Here is a 15008-nt window from a genome sequence, read left to right on the forward strand (position 1 = left end):
TATGTTTTTCTCTCGGGTGCCCACCCTGGTAACTTTACGTTTTTCTCTCGGGTGCCCCCCCCCCCAGTAACCTTATGTTTTTCTCTTGGGTGCCCCCCGGTAACCTTACGTTTTTCTCTCTTATACTTGAGTCATTAACCCCTTATAACAATTTTTTTTTTCTCTGCCACCCTCCGTACCTTTCCCTTACTTGTTCCAGTGCCTACAAGACATTTGCCAAAGTAACGAGTTTATTGTTTCACTCACCGATCGCATCTTTTTCCTCTCTGGAGCTTCTGGATCACCGCCCCTTCCTCATCAGCCTCTTGCGGTCTTTTCGTCAGATCCACTGCTCATGGGAATGAGAAGGGTTATGCTTCGAAAGGCAGGTTTCTTCAGACCCACTGCAGATTTTTCCGAATTATACTATCATTGTCCACGGTAAGCTTCTCAGTCTACTAAGCCGGAATGGCGAAAGGACTTGTGATATTGCCGAAGGCCTAGAGTTACTTTGTACCATCGGTCTATGGGTGTCTTAAAATGTATAATCAATAATCAATAATCGGTGGCCGAAACCATCCTCACGCTACCAAGAGTAAAAGAGGATGAGATATCAACTGACGGGCCCATAGGCCAGTGCCCACCCTCTAGTACTTGTAAGACAAGATAGCTGCACCATGTGAGGAATGGGGGTGCAGGATTCACTTACTCCAGAATGACTCAGAAGTTTGGCAAAGGGTAGTCTGTTTAATGACAAATACATCAAACAGGGAAACAATTGGAAATCAGCATCCTTGTGACCTCACTTAGACCTCACCACCTGCCTGGGCCTCCCTTATCTTGACCATCATGGGGCAGGCTGGTATGCTCTGAAGTTTCGATTCTTGCTAACTGACGTTCTCCTCCCCTTCTCTAGTTGACCTCGATTTCCCCGGCAATAGCTGCTCCATGCTGAGTTTTGATTCTGCTCTTCCCTTCTGGCTTTAGCTGGAATATGAATATCGGCCCTGATGGCCCCATGCAGGCTGAGTTTAGTTCTGCTTTACAAAATGGAGTCGCACTTGTCTAATGCGCCTTATTGAGGTAGATATATGGTTGGCGCTTGCCGCTCTATTCTTCTACTAAGCATTGCAAGCATTATCGTTTCTTAGCTTCTTGCGTTTCAAGCCTATTTACATGCATTAACTGGTTGGTTGCTTCCATCTTGACTCACAGCAACGTTTTAACATCGTCTCTTTCCTGTGTCCATTACATCTGTTTTCATAGTTACTTGTACTGGCGTGCTATCTTCGATAGCCGGTTTCGTTCATTTGCGAGTCTGTCCAGGCCCTTGTGTTATTTCCTCTGGCCTTCCATTAAGGCTCTTTGGGTTTCTTCGTGGATCGTCTGTAGGTACTCTTCATTTCGTCTCAGTTGCTGGTATGGTTGTCTAAGAGGCAGCTCTTTGTTGGTTCATTTGCTCCTCATACGTTACATACCTTGGCGAGTGCGCTCCTGGTACCTCGTAATGGGGGGCATGGATGCAGGCCATGTCCAGGACCTCCTCTACACCAGCTGGTGTAGGAACTTTGTTAAATTCCAGACTGGATTATTGCAATGCCTTGTTATTGTGCATTCTAACCAGCTAGACACATCGCCTCCAGGTTGCGCAGAATGCCGCAGTTAGACTTCTAGTCTTCCTAGACTCTCCTCCACTCTCACTGTTTCATCAAAACCTACAATGGCTCCCTATTCAGAAGATGATCCTTTCTAAAATCCTCTGTCTCATTTTTAAGTGCATTCATGGTACTACCCCCAGGTACGTTGTTTCCATAATGTCCCTTTACTGCCCATCTCGATCACTCCGGTCTACCGACAGAAACCTCTCTCTGCCCCCTCCTCTCGCTTTGTGTAGTGCGATGGTAGGAGCTTCTGTATTGGCTGCCCCGAGCCTAGAACCTGCTGCCTGTGGATCTTGGGAATGTAAACTCCCTTCCTCTTTTCAGGAAGGAGCTGAAAACCCATTTTTTTTCAGTAATTCCTTTGCTGTCGACTGATGCTCGCCTACCTTTTTCATTGTTAACATCTGTGCCTCGATGCAGTCTCTGATTGGTTCCTTATGGATATGTGCACTATAAATCAAAAAATCTAATCAAAATCAACAAATGCAGGTCCGTTCTTGGCATGACGTGTGCACAAGCTTCCCAAACTTTTCAACACTGAAAACTACAAAAAGCAATAGGTGCACAGAACAAATGTGTGCAAACACACTACCCTTATTATTGAAGAGCCGGCGGTGGGACTGCATTACGTGGTCGGTGCTCTATAACTGTTCTGTCATCATTTTATGCCACCTCAGGCAAAGCGGAATCTGCACACAGAGCGCCTCATTACACGGACGGCGGTAAGGGTATAGGTCACCGTTAATGGTACCGGTGACCGTTAACCCTTACCGCCTTACTACGAGGTCCCTTTGCGGGTTGGAGACTTTAACGCCTGCTTTTTGCAGGTGTTAAAAACCAACCCGCAAAGGGACCAGGGTGCTAATTACGGTACCGCAATTTGCGGCACCGTAATTAGCGCCTTCCCCATTCCCATAGAGCCTATGGGGCAAAAATGGGAATGGGGAAGGGCAATGGGGGAAAGGGGAATTACCGCCCCGCCAACCTTGGAATAGGGCGGTAATTCCCCTTTCCACCAAGGCGGTGCCGGTATTTTACCGGCATGGACCAAGGTGCTAATAGCACCTTGGTCCTCCGCCTACCGTGTAATGAGGCCCAGAGGGTTGGGCCCACACACCGAGCTTGACACTCTTAAGAGAAAAGGATCACACTTGTAAGGAAATGGTATATATGCTTTAAATCAGAGCTCTACAATCTCTAGTTGTTTTGAAGGAAAGCTCCCATCAGTCCTAGACAGCCTAGCCAATGGTGGTGGATCATGTTTGTAATGATGCCAGACATCTGGAGAGCCACGGGTTGCAGAGGCCTTGACATCAGGCCTTGTTCATCTGGTGTGGCTAGGTGTATCAAGTTTGTAAATCATTTTATATTCCAACCACAAGCTGTTGCCCTCCTCTGTCCTCCTCCATCCTTATGTAGCATTATATCTGCGGGATTTGGCCCGCAGTGTGTTAAGGTGGGACATTTCTTTGCTCTATTCGACAAGACAATAAAGATCATTTACAGAGTGATTATTGTAGAAAGGTCATGTGTGTACCAGTTCCCCCACAAACAGGACCCCATGTGCTGCTTGGATATACATTCTGGTGGTCTCCTGCTAGCACCACGCTTGGTTCTCTCTCCACTTTAAGATATGATATGATAGGTTATTTATAAGGCGCTTAATACCCAGAGGTTTCTAAGCGCGGACCCGGGGATCGAACCTGTGGTGCTCCGTGTCACCTTGCTTCCAAGGCGAGCACGTTGCCCATGATCTATCCTACTGTAGCTGTTGATATCAAAAGGGCCGTGTCAGCAAATGGATGAAAAGGAAGACGTGTCTCTGCTTGCTATTCATTAATGGTCGTTCCATCATCGGATAATTATATCATTAGGTGCAAACGCAGAACGATGCCGCTATCCAACTAGGAAGACAAGACATTGGGCCTCATTATGACCCTGGCGTTGGACCATGGTGCTAATAGCACCATGGTCCATGCCGGTAACTTACCGACTCCGCCATGGCGGAATGGGGTATGACCGCCCCATTCCGAGGTTGGCGGGGCGGTAATTCCCCATGCCGCCATGGCCCTTCCCCATTCCCATTTTTGCCCCATAGGGCTCAATGGGAATGGGGAAGGCGCTAAGTACGGTGCCGCAAATTGCGGCACCGTACTTAGCACCAAGGTCCCTTTGCGGGTTGGTTTTTAACGCCTGCAAAAAGCAGGCGTTAAAGTCTCCAACCCGCAAAGGGACCTCGTAATCAGGCGCTAAGGGATTACCGGTACGGGTACCCTTACCGGTACTGGTAATCCCTTAGCGCCAGGGTCGTAATGAGGCCCATTAACTTGAAAGGTGGCCATCGCTTACTTGGATCTGAACCCATTTCCAAACCCGCTATGTGATGGCAAAATGTGGATTTGTAATGTTGAATAAATGCAAGCCTTGACTCTGATGCATGTTGCCCATAAGTGTGAGGATGTGTGAGGAGCAGGGATGTTTTTTTTTTATTAGGCATCTTTGGTATGCGTGAAGCTTCCTGAACCTTAAGGGAGGTAACAAAAGCAGAGGCCTATGATTCCCTACAACATGCAGGGAGACGTCCCTTGTGGTCATAATGAATATGCTGGTCTGGAAATAAGGTGCTGGTAACAGCGTATACCTTTTCTGGACTGGCATACTTGAAGTCTGTCAGTAGGGGCAGTAAACTACTGTCAGGCCTGACCTGCAAGTAGTTCAGGCCCCTAACGGCAGAGAATTCACTGAATCACCACCGGCACTGTTAACAACAGTGCCATGATTCAGTGGTTCCCATCACAGGGAGTGCTATGGGACTCCATTTGACTTACCATTATTTCACCCCTCATAATATCCTGGTAATAGCAGGATATCAGGTGGTGGAAACCGTAAGCAAAGTTTTCCAGTAAGCCGCTGGTAGTTACCGGGAAACAGGTAATGACTTCCACTGTCTTTTACTGATGATTTATCAGCCTATATTGCCTATCAGAGCCAACACCCTTTTTCCATCTGTTTCCCGACACTAACAAAGGATACACCGGGCAAGCAAAAATAAAATAATAGCATGCTCAACTGTATATCATCCTAAAATAAGCACATCACTTTAAAAATATGGAACAATAGGATAGACCTTGGTTGCCAGTTCCTGAGTGTCACAGAACTTCATTCTCTCCACCCATGGTGAACAGTGAAGGCGATTTGTCGTCAATTCTCCACAAAGAGAAACTAAGTCTGCCGGGCTCAGTACCAGTGGCCACCTACGGGTACCTACATCCAAGGCCAAACCCAGCAAGGGGCCCTTCTCTCATTCATTCTCAAGGTTGTGCATGCTGGAGAACCTTGGGCTGCCACATGCGTCCATGAAAATGGAGAAGGCGGATGGGCCATTCCACAGTGGCTGCTTGATTTGCACACGACTGTCCTTCCAACCTCCCCCTGGCCCCCAACATATCACTCATAAGGATTAGGGTCAACATGATATCCAGATATCCAATTGCCTAGTAGTTAATGGCTGAATCATCATTATGTTGGATCTGGAGGGTAAAAGTGCCAAAGTCTTCCACACTCTTGGGAAAAGGCAGAAGCCTAAAAGCCCCAAATACGTAAGCTTTACATGATCCGGGATGGGGTCAGATGGGGCATCACTGATGCTGGACTTTATTGAAACTCAGCGCAAATTTTATTTGATTTTTTTAAAATTAAAAATGTGTTTATTTCGTGTTAAATTCATTATACAAAGTACACACAATACAATAAATACAATCAAATTGTATTTTTTAATTAAGTACTTTACTTTGCTGTATATATTGTATTGTGTATATTTGATATACGTTGTTTTTTTGAATTTACAATAACAAAAATTTGAGTTGCAGTTCATACATTTCCACTGGAATCTAGGGAATCATTTATCTCAAAAGTTGAAAATCAGTATTGGGCATTTTTTCTTTAAAAAAAATATCCTTCTACTCATACTCACATGTACGTGCCGCGTGAACTCCATTGACGGCAGGTAGCCCGGCAGGTAGCGATATAGCCAAGACCAACAGCGTGGCCAATCATTCACTGAGTCCCTTTAAAGAGGCGCCTGGAAGCAGCTCTATGGATCTTCTTGTCCTAGTAGGATGGCTGAAGAATATCGTTTCTACAAACAATCAAACATGTATCTGTCCTTGTCTTGCGTTACACAATAGTGTCCATCATACATACTACTGGGTCATTCTGGCAGAAGGGCTTAAAACGTTGAATCAAACAATTAGACTTTGTATTATAGTAAAAGCTTGATCATCCGTCACCCATGGGACACCAATGGTGCCGGATAATCAAATGGCCCGGAAAACATAATGACAGCATTCCTTGTGGCAGAGTGAGAGTGGGCAACAAAGTTTCCTGGCCTCGGGTTCTGATTACCAGCACTCTGCCATCAAGATCCTCAGCCATCCACCGTCGACATTTGGAACAGAATAACAATGACCATCAAGGCTGTAAACATAGACTAAATTAAGGAACAATGTTCACTGTAGGTCGTGGCTACCAATTGTCCTTTGTAATGGTCTTCAAATAGATGCACCTGAGGACAAGTTGGTAAATCTGTGCAGTGGCCTCAATCTCACTGCACACCGTACCTACATCCCATGTTAAAATAGTCACTCGCTGGTGAAGAAAAGTCTTGCAAGCGTTGGCCAGAATACAAGGATCGTGTGGGTTTGGCTCCTTCTTGCATCATTGTTGGGGCTGCAACTTGGACATTGTGTATTTTAGCGAAGGAGACTTTACAGTCATACAGTATTTCTTGTACTTATGAATCTGCAGCATACATAAGAGCTTAGCTGCCTGCATTCGCTGCAGGGGTAGCACAAGGGGCAAAGGAACAAAATCTGGCTGATGGAGTCTAGACATAAAGGGTATTTGGGGGTTGTGAGTGGGATTAGCTGAGAAGTTTGGATGAATTGAGGTTGATAAATTGAAATGGTTCCCAGGCTGAAACATTTTGGGTTCAAGCCAGAAGGTTGGACTTGCTTACATGGGATGTGAGGCTAGCCGAACTTCTGCAGAAGTGTATCACACAAAACAACCAAAGTCTTATTTTTAAGGGACAGTTTTTGAAGCTGCAAAGCAGCCTACTGCAACACCTACAAGTACCCTATTCCTCTTCCTGCCCCTCAACTACCCATCGCTTCCACCCCCACTGCCCTCCCCACAGCATCTCTAGATAACATTGTTCTATTTCCAGTCCAGTGTGCTGGAAATAGAAACAGGTTGATCATGTCCCACTGCTTGTAGGTGCCTGCCAGGCCAACAGGTTTGTTATATGGCCCTATGGAGGATGACACAAACCTGTCCCTGCCTCCCGAGTGCCCCAATTCTGTATATATTAGTGACCTCACACATCCAGAAACATTCTACATGAACACAAGGAATCCAAAAATCAGGTGATTAGGCGAACACCCGAACATGTTTGCTCAGCACCAGTGGGCCGGGAATGCATTTATGTTCAAATATTGATCTCTTTAATATCGATATTCATCTGTAGCAATATGCAAACATCAATGTTCATCACATCAATGACATCAACCTTGAATTACACATTTTTTATGTAATTGGCAAAGGCCATGATTTAAGAGAAGTACGGTTCAGCAACATTTGATGCACAAGATGTTTTGGACAACAACTCAGATCACCCCTATCCAGCAGAGTCAATTGCGAGAAATCATGGCAGTCATAGGTGCCAACATCTGGAGAGCCATGGGTTGCAAACCCCGGAAGTAGAAGGTGAGCAACGAGCTAGAACAGGGACTTGCAACATGTTATCTCTCCAGATGTTTTACAACTCCCATTAACATAGCCAGCATAGTCAATGGTGAGGGAACATGACATTGCAAAGGATCTGGAGACCCATGGGCTGCAGACACCTGGGCTCGAGGGATCTAAGCAATGCCTTTACAAAGCAGAGCAGAATAGTTCATTCTCCTCTTATACAGATTGGCAATAGTGCCATTTCTGGTATTATACGGTGGAGCAAGGTCCCTCATGCAGAGATTAGCAGTAGTTTAGCCAATGTATAGCATGGCTTCATCAGCTAGAATGACTGAGTTTACTTGGTAGATGCTTTCATCATGCAGTGAAAGTAAATATATGTAGGGGAGGCAGGGTATGAAACCACAGAAAGGGGCAAACTCTTTGAGGATATGGTATGTGTGCACCACCTAAAGCTCCTGGGTGTTGTCGAGGGTGAATAGGGATTGTTGGGGGTTAATCTGGTCCCCCATTAATAGAAGAAAAAAAGGCACAATTAAAACAACCGCAAAGTAACTTACCACTCGTAATTATAGTTGATGAAACCACATAGAACTGGAGCTGGATAAGGATGGGTGCTGCTAAGAACAGACTGCAGTGAAGGGTCTCAGAAGTAAGGGAGGTCCCTGAGGAATGTGGGGGTAGCAGATAGTGATGGGGATAGTGATGGTGATGGCCTGGCTGAGATATGGATTTGGGGTCTTTAGGTGGTTCATAAGCCCTGTCCGTTGTGACGAGTTCACACTTGTTTTATTCAAGGTCCTGTCCTCAGGGTCATAGTAGAAAGTAATGGCCCACTCCTCTTTTTTGTGTTCCTCCATTCCCACCTGTGGGATCTCATAGGACCCTTGGCTTTGCACCTAAGTGGCGTAGAAAGCCCTCTGGCATAGTTTCTTAAACTAAACCCTAGAAAAGCAGAGCTGATGCTCTGTAATCCTACAGGTTTTAACTGCACCACAATACCGTGGCCTGATTGGATGGGACCCTGCCCAAACCCGTCAACCATTGTAAGAAATCTTGGAATGAAAATGGATAACACCCTCACTCTTGATCCACAGGTAAAAGTCATTGTCCGAAGCTATATCTCCCAGCTGAGCATGCTACGCCACATTTTACCTTACTTAGTATGCACCCACAGGGCCATGGCCATAATTTCTCTAATACTACCCAAACTCTAAAATATTTTGCTTTTTAACTAACCACTTTGAAAGAAATGAAATAATAGCAGGCAACTGTGCACCAGAAACATAGGCTAATTTACGATCACCTGGTCTCCGGATTTGACAGACACTTTGTTGTACTTCTAAATCTGTCAGGGAAAAAAAACAGAAATGGTATTCTGCAGCACTTCTGGATCATAAAAAAGAAAACAGAAAAGCAGAAAGAGCCTGGCTGAAGGACCAGTCCGTGGCTAGTAGGGATAAATGGAAATCAATTGAAAAATGGTATCGTATGGAGATTCTTCATGGTACAGCATTTTCTCTCGATAACCAAATTGCTCACACAGATATTGAATCTAGGAAGGTTTTCCAGATTCTTAGGGAGATGGAAAATCCCAAGGTAATGCTACACAAAATCATTCCGACAACCTCAGACTGCAAAGCCATTCAGAAGGCTTTTGACCTCAAAACTGCCTCAGCACAAACCCAGATCAGTACCAACCTCATAAGAATGGAGCATCTGGCCTCTGTTCTTGATGCAGAGGAGGTAGATCTTGGTGACAAATCGGCCTTTGAATTCAAAGGGGATTTCAGAAGACGTCTTAGACACATATTGAACAAAATGAGTCCCACGACATAAGTGGGAGAAGTTCTCCCTTCTAAAATTATTCTTAATAATAGAACACTATTCCTCCCCTTCCTCATGTGCCTTACTGATGCGAGCATCAGGAACTGTTACATCCCTGTGGCCCTGAAGAAAGTTTCTGTGACTCCTTTACTGAAAAAAACAGGTCTGGATCAAAAAGTGTATGCCAATTTGGGACCCATCTCTAATGCTCCTTTCTTACAAACATTTTTGGATGAGGTGGCCACACTCCTAATGCAGGAATTTCTGGAAACATTGGGCGACCTTCACTCAAGACAATTAGGCTTCAGCACATGTTATGGCATGAAGAGTGCTCGACTAAACATGACATCTGAAATGCTTCAGATCATGGATAATGGCAAGGCTTGGCTGCTGATGTTGCTAGATCTGTCAGCAGCCTTTGACCTTGTTCACCATGACAAATTGATACACAGATTGATGAAAGCAGGTGGTTACTTGGCTAAGGGCCGGGCCTGGAGCAAATCATTTTTGACTGGGCTCTTGTCCAGTATATTATGGGGCAGTGCATGCTCGCTTGATGAGCCATTGAAATGTGGTGTCCCACAGGGCACTTGTTTATGCCCTTCCCTCTTCAATGTGCACTGACGCCCACTTTGCGATCTGCTTGATGGGCTGGGTGTGCATTTTACCAACAATGCAGATGACACCAAGCTTGTTTTCGAGCTGAGTGGCAAGTACACAGAGCACATGGAGCTTATCAGCAAAGTATATGCCACACTTCAGCAGTGGATGGCCAATAACGGGATGTGCTTGAATGCCAGTAAAAGCAAGATCATGCTGTTTGGCTCTACACAGGCAAGATCCAAGCTGTATACCCAGTATGTTGGCTTTCCGATTGAGAACCATCTTATTAAAACTGTAGGCAAGGTAAAGACATTGGGTGTTGTTTTCGAATCTTCTTTGAGCTCAGAGGCCAATATTGAAGCCCAGTATGTACTCAGGCTTTTGAGGTTGTTCATGCCCTCATAATTTTAATTTTATTTCATTTTATTTATTTGTTACAGTTGTTAAAATACAACTTTTCAAATTAAAGTGTACTTTAAAAACAGTTAATCCCATAAAAAACTAAATCAATCTTCAGAATTATAGAACTACATATCTATGATAAAACAGATCTTCCCTAAAATATAAAACAAACAATTAACACATTATTTCCAATAAACAAGTAGCTCCTAATTACTAAATCTAAATCTAAAATGTAATTACTTAGACGTTTCCCAGCTGATATTTAGAGTACGTACTTACAATGCAGATTTCTTATGCATAAAAAAAGCAGGATCACAACTAATATAGAATAAGCCTTCACTATAATCAAAATGACATTTCCACTCTTTATATTTACATTGCGTTTACAGTATTTTTTGCAATGTATCCTGTGCAAATTTCAAACTCTCTTATAGTACAGCACCGTTAATCCTATAAATACCTTTTCCGAAATATAAGAGGGGAAAGAACAGAGCGTCAATGTAAAATTGGAAGGCCATCTCACATTGATCAATAGCATGTCTACAGCAAACAATTTCAGTATCCAAACTTGTTTTAGACTTATAACCCTTTTGGTTCTGCTGATTTATGTGATCGTACAATAACATACTCAACTTGCTAATGTGCAGGTCATATTGGTCTCAAACATTTAAATTAGGTCTGAGAAATATTACGACTTAACACAATGAAGCCACGTGTTGCTGATAGGAAACAAATCAGTGCCAGCTTTGAGGCCACCGAATTCCCGTGAAACATGTTCCACCAAATAGTTTCCAGATTAACTCTCTCAGCATCCGAAAAAAAATGTTTTGCCAAAGCTGTTCAGTTGTTCCTGTCTGAGCGTTCACACTCTAGAAACAGATGTTTTAAGGTTTCCCTGTCGTTGATACTGTTGCAGAATCGACATGGCACATGTCCACCTTCCATAGGATCCCTCACCTCAAATATATCTCCTGTCAACAAGACAGTAAAGAGAAATCTCATATAGGCATGTCACCATTGTGGGATACGAAATCGCCTCAGATATAATTCTGCAGACCCCAGACACTTCCAATTAGAGACCATGTGATGATATAAATGTGTCTTTTTTAACTGATCCATTGTATTTGCCCGATTGTGATTCTGCAACAGTCATTTTACACATTGAGGGTTACATTCTTAGACGTCTAATGATTGATCTACTTTGACCAGAGTGGACACGCATGCTTCCAGCAGGAATAATAACCATTTATAATTGGAATTACCTGCTATTAGTTTGGTCCCTAATTGAAAGTATAAACTATGACCACTTCCTAACATGAGCTTCCTAAATAAGGATCATCCTCGCCAGGCTGATTAGCGATTTGAGGCCCAGTACATAACGTATTGCCTCTAAGGGGATACATTGGGGTAGACAAAAGAGTAAAAGTGTCCATATTTTTGCATCTATCTTAAAAAGATCCATTTGCACCCCAAATAAGGAGAGGTCTAACCCATAACATAGTTTTGGGATAACCTTTACTTATAAAAAACGAATGAGTGGTAACAATGAAAATGTACAGAATTTTTGTTGTACCTTTTTCATTTGAGAAATGAGAGATCCTGCCTTCTCCACTATGCAGCTCCATTATATATGTTTGCCTGGCCAGTCAAATATTGGAAAACCCAGATACCGCAATGATCTACTGATTGACAATTTCTGTTTATTCAGAAACCAGCTCATCGCTGATGGCTTCTAACGAATGCTTAAGTGCATACTTACAGATTTTTTTCATTCACAATTAAAGCATTTCCTTTCAAATAGTTTGCAAAAGCAGTAATGTTCCATTGTAGGCCTATTGGTGTACTGTCTATAAGCATAAAAACATCTGCATATGTGCACCAATTAAGTTTTAAGCCCTCAATTTTAGGAGAGATCAGAGTAGCGGTATCAAGAATATTTCCGGCATCTGAAATATATACATTAAAAAGAGTTTTGATGAAAATACAACCTTGTTTAAGCCCGTTCCTAATCTTGATCCAGTAGGAGAGTAGAGCCTCGTTGTTTATTCGTACCTGGACTAAGGAGCCGTCATGGAGGTGTACTAATATTGCTAGTGTTCCTCGAGGGATTCCTAAGCGGAGGAGTTTTGTCCATAAGAGTGCTCGGTCCACTAAATCAAATGCAAGAGAAAGGTCCATTGCTGCCAAATATATAGGGACTGCTTGTATTTGCCAGGCCTTTTCTTGCATTAGTGTGACTACCAAGCCACCTATCTCTGTCCCCATATTCTTGCGAAAACCGAGCTGTCGGTTAGACAAGATGGAGTTAGAGTCCCACCAATCCACCAGCTGTTGAAGTACCAGTCCCGCAAAAATCTAGGAATTTGGGTCCATTACCTCAATGGGATGATAATTAGATGGTAATGTCCTGCCCCTTTTTTTTTATAAATTGGGATGATATATGATAAATGCCATGAGTCAGGAATTAGCCTATTTTGAGTGATGTCAGAAAACAGCATAGACAAAGATTTGACACATTGGCCCTCATTACAAGTCAGGCTTTAAGGGGTTAACGGCGCCATAAAGAGCATCGGCGCCATTAAACCCTTAACGCCTGATTCACACTTTAACGCCTGCTTTTTGCAGGCGTTAAAGTCCAAAGCGCTAAGCGACCTTGGTGCTAATTACGACACCGTAATTTACGGTGCCACAATTAGCGCCTTCCCCATCCCCATTATGCCCTATGGGGCAAAAATGGGAATGGGGAAGGGCAAATGGTGAATGGGGAATTACCGCCCCACTCACCTTGGAATGGGGCGGTAATTCCACCATCCACTATGGCGGAATCCGGCATGGACCATGGTGCTAATAGCACCATGGTCCACCGCCTGACTTGTAATGAGGGCCATTGTTCAGGATTAGCCTTAAAAATAATATTAGCTAGTCCGTTTGGTCCAGTTGCTCTTGAGGAACTGGAGTTTTGCATTTGCCTTGTGATTTCAGTTACTGTTAAATTTCCTATCAAGATTTAATTTCTTAAAGCTATGATAATAGGTGGCAGAGCATAATTTTCTGCATATAAAGTGCTGAAATATTCTGCCCAAATTTCTTGAGAAATGTAATTAGTTAATGCTGAGATTTGGGAAGGTTCCAGATCATTTATTAAAAGCCAAAATTGGGTCAAGGTCCCATCTTTCAGAGCAGTTAACATAGCCTCATTATCAGACTGTAGCATATAATTCCTATGACCTTTTACCCAATTTTTCAAGGCTTGTTTAAGGCGGTGAACACTCTGTGTCTTCGAATCCCGAGACAGAGAGGAACGCAGTAATTTACGTATCTACTTTTTAGATTTATTCTTCCGGGACTTCACCAATAAACATGAAGGTGGGTGGGTCTTACAGCTGATAACATCATAGGTTTAGTTGACTTGTTAATAAGATCCCCAATATAAGCTGGACATTTTGTGTAAGTACACATATTGATTCTTTGGGACAATAAGCTTGTGTGAAAGTCTGCTACAAATGCCATATTTATCTTAGCAACATTCCCGTCATGTCGTGAGATTCTATTTTCAGCTGTATTTACTTGCAGGCACAAGGGAATGTGCAGATGAGAGATCTGGTCCTGCTCTAATTTAATCACCACCTCCAATGGTCGGTGGTCATTTGGTTCCATAATCGAGAACTTTATGCATGCGTCAAATAGGTGTTGGGCGGTAAGGGATACCGGTAAGGAGACCGGTGCCAGTAATCCCTTACCGCCCAATTCTGAGTTCCCATAGCGGGAACCATGAAGGACGTGTGGTCTGACCACACGTCATTTACGGGTCCCGCTAAGGGACCAGGGCATTAATAATGGGCCTGCTATTCTCGGGCCCGTTATTAGCACCTTCCCCATTCTCAATGAGCCCTATGGGGGCTCAAATGGGAATGGGGAATGGTTGGTTGAATGGGGATTTACCGGGTCGTCACAGGTCGGAATGTCCCAGTAAGTCCCCATTCAACCAGACCGGTGCCGGACCCGGTATTGGAGGCAGCCATGGCGTAAATAATGCCATGGCTAGCTCCAATCTCGGAATGAGGGCTAAGGTCAATTATGGATTCTCTGATACCATCTGTCTATGTATATGGGTTAAGATCCCTACTTAGAATGGAGTTAACATAATCTAAACCCCAATTAGTGAACAGGTTATACCAGATATGACCCTGAGAGTACTTCCTTTTGGTTCCCACGGGGTCCCCAGCTATTTTTTATTGACCCTCGATATTCAACATATTTAAAAGTCCAAGGCTAGCTTCTTTATCTTTGAGCACACTGGCATTTTTAGGCATCTCTGAATTCAGGTCACCTGCAAGCACTATATGAATCCCATTATATTTTACCATCATTGCAGTTAAAAATTAACTTATTGTTTCAACAAAACTGGTAAAGTCATGCAATGGGTTCCAATATATGTTCATAACCAGGATATAGAATAATCGGTGCCCCTTTTTTATTTCTATCACCACTGTCAGTCCCCTCTAATTGGGGAAGTAGCTTCTATAAGTTTCCGTCCCTCTTCAATCCTCATTGCTGTCAGAAGACCACCTGATGGACGACCTTTCCCTCTCCTACAAGTAAGCTGAAAACGACAATCAAAACCATCAGGCTGTTATTCATTCGTCATCCAAGACACCTGAATACACAGAAAAGTACTTTTTTTCAAATACAAACACACGTCACTGGAGGAAATCAAATGAGACAAACCGTGTGAATTCCATGAAATCAGTATAACTTCCCTAGTAGTTAACCCTTGGTTAAATG

The sequence above is a fragment of the Ambystoma mexicanum genome, chromosome 9, assembly GCF_040938575.1.
Source record: "Ambystoma mexicanum isolate Mex_15411 chromosome 9, UKY_AmexF1_1, whole genome shotgun sequence".
NCBI classification, from domain to species: Eukaryota; Metazoa; Chordata; class Amphibia; order Caudata; family Ambystomatidae; genus Ambystoma; species Ambystoma mexicanum.